At 37.2% G+C, this 6716-nt stretch overlaps 1 pseudogene; it reads left to right on the top strand.

The window, feature by feature from the left end:
- Positions 1 to 1417: 1417 nt before the first annotated feature.
- On the top strand, positions 1418 to 5453 carry LOC142098541 (gamma-crystallin 2-like; annotated as a pseudogene).
- Positions 5454 to 6716: the final 1263 nt, after the last annotated feature.

The raw sequence follows: 6716 nt of genomic DNA, 5'->3' as shown, positions 1-6716 counted from the left end.
TCCTCAGCGTACGGAGGACCCTGGTGATTTTATGAGAAGGACACGTTATCTAATGTATGTAATCTGTGTTCCACTGACAGCCAGTGATGGAGTGCTCCATGACATAAACACACAAACACTTTCTGTCATACAAAATGACTTGTTGGGACAGGCCAGAGTTTGATGCAGGGTATATTAGCATTGTCTTCTGCATTGACTAGCATAATCAGTTTTATGGGGACTTCACAGTGTTGGTGTGTAAACAGGTCAATGTCCCAACAACTATAGTAATACAAGAACACACACACACACACACTGGTAATAGTGGCCATTAAAGAAAAAGTGACCTGTGGGACAGACAATGGACACAGACAATGGGCTTTTTGAATGTATTTGGTAGTCAGTAACACATTGCTGAGTGGGCGCAAAATATTAAAGCATTATGTATTAGCAGGTGTGTAATATACAATCACCGGGCCCATAAAAGAGCAGAGTTGAAGCCTCACACCAAATTTTCATGTCCAGTGGCTTGTTGCATGTACAGTGAAGCAACACTAGTGCTTTCAGCTCTGAAATAGAGGACCTAAATGGGGATTCACTGCCTGTGTGCTGACCCCTGTGAGGAGATCTAGGAAGCAAATGACCAGTATCGCCAGGCCCTTCTGACTAGCAGCCCCCATAGCAGCATAGGCTGCTCTAGCATTCGCACCATTACCATTTGTAATACTATTTTTCAACTCGTATAGTAATAAGAACATAGTTCTACCTTAAAGAAAAACTGCACAGGTCTACAAGAGAAATGTGTTGACCCCCACAGTGCCGAGTGACCAGAGTACAGAGCAGAGCAGCATAAGTTTTAGGCATTGGAAACCCTGGTGGTAAAACTAATGACACATACCATTTAAATATTGTTTTTATTTTATCTACTTGAACTGAGTTTAAATGTCATGATTTCTAAATGGTTTTGAGTGCATTACTTGCAGTCCTTTTATTACAAACATTAAATATTTTAGCATATTTTATTTAAACATAATAGGATGGATTATTTTAGTTGAATATACAATTTCAGAGAAGGGAACGCTGTAAACCAGTGACAAAATTAAAAGAGGGACATCTTAATCTCCCTAGGTTACCCTATTACCACCCTCTACACAGCTAACACAAGACAACAACACTCTGACCAAAATGTTGTGTGACTGATCACACAGCCCACTCAATACTTTTACCTTTGCATTCTAGCTGGTCCAATGTGCAATATGATGTTTTACATGCCCTTGTGTTTTAAACTCCCATTGTCTCATAGATTGTAAGCTTGTGAGCAGGATTCTCTTACCTCTCTGTCTGTATGTTTTACCCAGTATTGTTTTAATTAATGTTTGTTCCCAATTGTAAAGCGCTACGAAATTTGCTGGCACTATATAAATAAATGTTGATGATGATGAGGGACAAGAAGGCAATTCATGGAAAATGTATTTGGCAAACATAGAGCATTTTGTTATATGTTGGTATTGCAAAGAAAGAAGAAATGAAATATGCATATTGTACACAGAAACTAATATAATCATAGGTAGAACTTTGAAACAGAACCATTGATATATCAATTGTGACTCATTAAGCATCCAAAAAAATGAGAAAACCTGCTGACATATACCCTATATCAGGATATCAGGACCTTTTAAAAGAGACATAACAATTGCTTTAATTCTGTATTATACAAAGACATGCTGTACAGTACATCACAAAAAGCTATCATTACAGACAATAAAGCAGTATAAAGAACTGTAAATTCACCCTACTAGGCAGATTACATCCTCTTTTGTTCAATGTATGCAGAACAAGCACGAGATGTGTTGAATATAAACTCAACTGTGCTTCCTCTCAACATTCAAAGCTTGCTCAGAGTTCAGTAAAATGAGAAAGTTAAATAATTCAAATCAAATCACATCATGAAAAAACTGACAAAGTCACAATCAATTACAATTAATGTATTATCCTGCATCAGTGCTGTATTATTTTTAACAAAATAGTTTTTCAAGTGCAAATATGTCCTATTCTAAGACCTGTTCCTATTAAATGTTCTAATAGATCATCTTTTACGAAGACAAAAACTTCCAGGGCCGCTTTTACGAGTGCAGCTCTGACTGTTCCGATCTACATTCATACTTCAACCGCTGTAACTCCATTAAAGTAGAAAGTGGACCATGGATGATCTATGAACACCTCAACTACAGGGGTTATCAGTACTTCCTTAAAAGAGGTGAATATCCTGACTGCAAGCACTGGATGGGATTCAATGACTCCATTCGTTCATGCCGTGTCATCCCAGAGGTAAGATCAAAAATATACAGAAGAGTTCATGAAGTGGTAATTAGTTGTAAAATACTCTAAACGCAACAATAAATCCCATCAATGGCTAGGTTATTCATTCCATGTGTTCTGTTTGTTAAATTGTGTGACATCTTTGTTTTGTATTGTTTCCATAGAATAAATTAGTGACCAGATCTATTTTTATTCTTCAGTACAGACACTTACATTAATCCTGTCAGCTTTGATAACTAACTAATGCTAGAGGGACACACTCATTAGGTGCCAAAAGTGACTGCAGAGTTAATAATAATATGAACAAGAGATGAGTAATCACACAAGCTACAGGGAGAAAAGTAATTTTGATGGACAATATACCATTGAATTAGTATGGCATGACCTGCTAGAGAAACCAGAATGATGAATTCATATAAAAAAAAAGTAGGAAAATAAATTAATGCTTTGGTTATTTTCAGATCTTTGAATACATAATCTATACTCATGGTGTAAGTATCAATAAAGAAGCATCATAGTCCCGTTCCCTCTTTATTACATAGCCAACAACTTAAACTCTGACACACTAACACAGATTTGTTCAGGATTTTATCACTTATGTTGTCTACTATGTACAGGAAAACACAACGTAAAAGTGTGGAGTTCCCTAAGCTAATAAACATAGTTGCATAAAGCACTCATATGTTGTTGGCCTGAATGTCACCAGTCCCCTTGTGCCCCAGAGCAGTCATATGAGCTACTATGGCTATTGTTACACACCTGTTTATAACAGTATTTAATCAAAATAATTATTGGACTGTTATGCTTTATAAGAGACATACCTTATAAAATGAAAATTTAAGACAGAAAAGTATGAGTTTCAAAGAAGGGTATAGTATAGTGTATTGATAGACGGCCTTACACATGGAGCAGTACGGCACTATGTGCTTTTATAGCCACAAAAGTTGGAAGTGAAAACATATTGTTATTGATTATAAAAGGAGAGATATGTTAAAAAAAAAAAAAAAAAAAAAAAAAAGGAACATTATTCTATGAAAGAAAAGGTCACATTTAAACATTTAATTTTCAGATACAAACTGCTCAGCAAATGTAGATTTGATAACTGCAAAGAGGTGGATTTGTTTATTTGAAATAACATTCTGTATATTTCCTAGAGAGGTTATCAAACAAATAAATCAGTACAGAAATAGTGACAACTCTACAAAATAGGAGCTATGATATACTAAGTTTTCATTAAAAAAGTGCTTCTAAATATCAAATCGAGCATCAAATTATACACTTCAGCAATTTACATAGACATGCCCATGTATTGTGGAAGCTTACTATACAAACATGTAGGATACAGACAGACCCTTTACAATGTCAAACTAGGGTTGTGTTAGGAACTCCCAAGCCAGTACAGTGAAACTCGGGGACTACTCTGAAGGCCCGGTGTTCGCTGGAGCCCCTAGTGGTGGGGACAGACTTGGCTGCGGGCCGACCGAGGGTCGAGTAACGTATACTGACTTAAAGGAGGACCCAGGAGTGGAGTGATTGGCGGGCTGTAGTGAAGAGGGAATCCAAGGTCAAAGGTCACTAGCACAGGTACAAAATCCAGGGGCAAGCGAAGGGCCAGACACACAGGCAAAAGAAGCAAAATCCGAAATCCAGGCAAAAAGGTCAGGGTCAGAAGCCAAGGTTCAAAAGGTCCAGGAACAAGCACAGGTCAAAACACGGGTAGTCAATCCAAGGTAGCAATAACCAACAGAGAGAACAAGCAGGCAGCAGAACTGAGGACAGAACGCTATAACCGGCAGTGAGGCTGCAGACCTCACTGCCCTAAATACCAAAGGCCACCAATCAGAGCCTAGCTCTGAGTCTCACACAGCCCCTATACTAATTAAATTAATCAGCCCACAGGCTGTGTTAATTTGCGCGCATGCGCCCGGCTTACTAGTACCGCCGGGACGCAGCGCCAGCTGAGAAGCGTCCGACCGTTGCCTTGGCAACAGCCGGGCAGGAACTGGAAATGACGTCCCGGTCGTCAAGGTGACGGCCGGGACGCCAAAGGGCACAGGAAGCGAGCCGCAACGGCTGTGAGTACCGCCGCGGCTCGTGACAGGTTGTATGTCTAAGTTTCTATATAGCAGCCCAAAAGCATCAAAAAAGAGGCAAAATAAGAATGGAAAGGGGCATAAAGATCTTATGTTCAATCCAAGTGATTTCCTCTAGAAGTATCACATGAAGATGTATATAATAACAGTCTGCTGATAAGGAGCTGAACAGTGCATCACCAGGTGTAAAATTTGGGTAGGGGCTCGGCAATGGTGCTCTAGCCTCCCGGGCCCAAAAGAGCAGAGTGAGGGTGTCTTCTGAGCATGCACAGTCTCTGAAGAGGCCTCAGCGCTGCACTTTGAGAGTATCAGGGAGGGTTTGGGAGGGAGCAAGGGCCTTTAGTGCAGGGGTTCACCCAGCAATTCCACTTCTGGGGCTGGTAGTTTCCACACCTTCCGCACCACCTATAGTCACATCCTTGCTTATGATTATATCTGAACCATGCTGACCTGTTAAAATGTCAGAGCTCAACACAAAAAAAGACATTTGGGAAGAAACACATTTTATTGCAAAATTGAAAAATCCTGCTTAACACAATAGAAGTAGAAAAATGTGTTTAAAAATAATGTTTCATAGATTAATAAAATGAAGTACAAGCAAATATTCTGGATTTGTAACTTAACTATGCAAATATATAGATTTAAAACAATAATTAATATCTTCCTAAATGTTTACATATTTATTTTTTTATTCTCTTTATTGTTGGAAAGAACTCTTATTCAATAGAATTTATTATTAAAAGTTTATTATATTATCTTTTTCCATTTATTTGTTTGTCCCAATAGCACAGGGGCACATACAGAATAAAAGTATACGAGAGAGAAGATTACAAGGGACAGCTTATGGACTTTACTGATGACTGTTCCAATGTTCATGAGCAGTTTCGTTACCATGACATCCACTCCTGCAATATTTTTGAAGGACACTGAATCTTTTATGAAGAGCCCAACTTCAGGGGACGCCAGTATTACCTGAAACCCGTAGAATATAGGCAATTCAGTGACTGGGGTGCTGTTAACAGCATAGTGGGATCCCTTAGACGTGCAATGGACTATTACTGAAGTATAAAAATATGGATATTTCATTAAATAAAAGCTTTTAAACATAAAATGTTTACATATTGATTGATATTACAGGTATGGTATACATAATATACAAGAAGATGTTATCTAATAGATAGGAAAACAAAGTTAGCTATGTGGAAAAAATTATTATCTTTGGATATTTACATTTGCAACATGAATGTAAGAAAACATTTCTTTTTGCCATGAAAGTTAATTCTCCATACAAAACTGCAACAACAGCACCATCTAGCATAATTATAGCAAATTATTGACTCACCACAAAAATCATGTACTTATAGAATAGAGATTTTACACTATGTTGTTTTCTAGAATCATTTTACACAAAGACCAGAATACCATGCCACTTTTTTTGAGGCCAAAATCCTAAACAGATTAAACACAATACCATTTTGTAGCTCACACAATATTAAAGGTCTCAGCAAATACTCTCAGTCAAATGTCTCTGGATAGATGGTTTGGTGAGGCATCATCCCCACAGGGAACCTTTTTATAATATATTGTGCAAATGTGTAAAATTAGCGCAAAGTAAATACCTTAAAAATAGTTTCTTTAAATTCTGTCCATAATGAACTGAGATGATAGTTCATTTTGCAGATATATATGGTGGATTGGTGAGTATTTCCATGCATTCATAGATAAAATGACCCTGGTCATGAAACATTAACCAGTAAGAAATAAACATTGTGCCATGACATTTTAGTTGTTTCTCAAACTCTATTTACAAAGATTTGTAGAATCCTAAGCTGTAAGTTACATCGAAATTCATATATCTGTAAGCTCATCTGTACTATAATCACAATATCCAAAAACTATAACATAATTGAGTACAGTAGCAATGACAGTGCTTACAGTTGGCAAATGATGCAAGTATTTTTGACATTTAGGCCTTCATAAGAAATAATCCAGTGACCTGTGTACAATATGGAGACTGATCTTATGAATAATATACAAAAACGTCCTACCTGATTACCATTATACTATACAGAGACCAATTATATTGACCAATATACAATGCAAAGACTTTTATTCATTGTCCAATATAAAACACAAAGCCCCATTATGGTCACAGATATGCAATACAGAATCTATTATCTAATAATGCTGAGCCTCATTCTCTTTACCAATTTACAATACTGAACCTGTCATATACAGGGCTATATAAAACGCAGAGCTTTTTCATTGATGGCAAGTAGACAAATTAAAGCCTAACTGTCTAATGATCAACATGTAATTCAGATA

The sequence above is a fragment of the Mixophyes fleayi genome, chromosome 7, assembly GCF_038048845.1.
Source record: "Mixophyes fleayi isolate aMixFle1 chromosome 7, aMixFle1.hap1, whole genome shotgun sequence".
Taxonomy (NCBI): domain Eukaryota; kingdom Metazoa; phylum Chordata; class Amphibia; order Anura; family Limnodynastidae; genus Mixophyes; species Mixophyes fleayi.
Note: the sequence above shows the minus strand (reverse complement) of the source record. Positions and strands in the feature narration are given on the sequence as shown.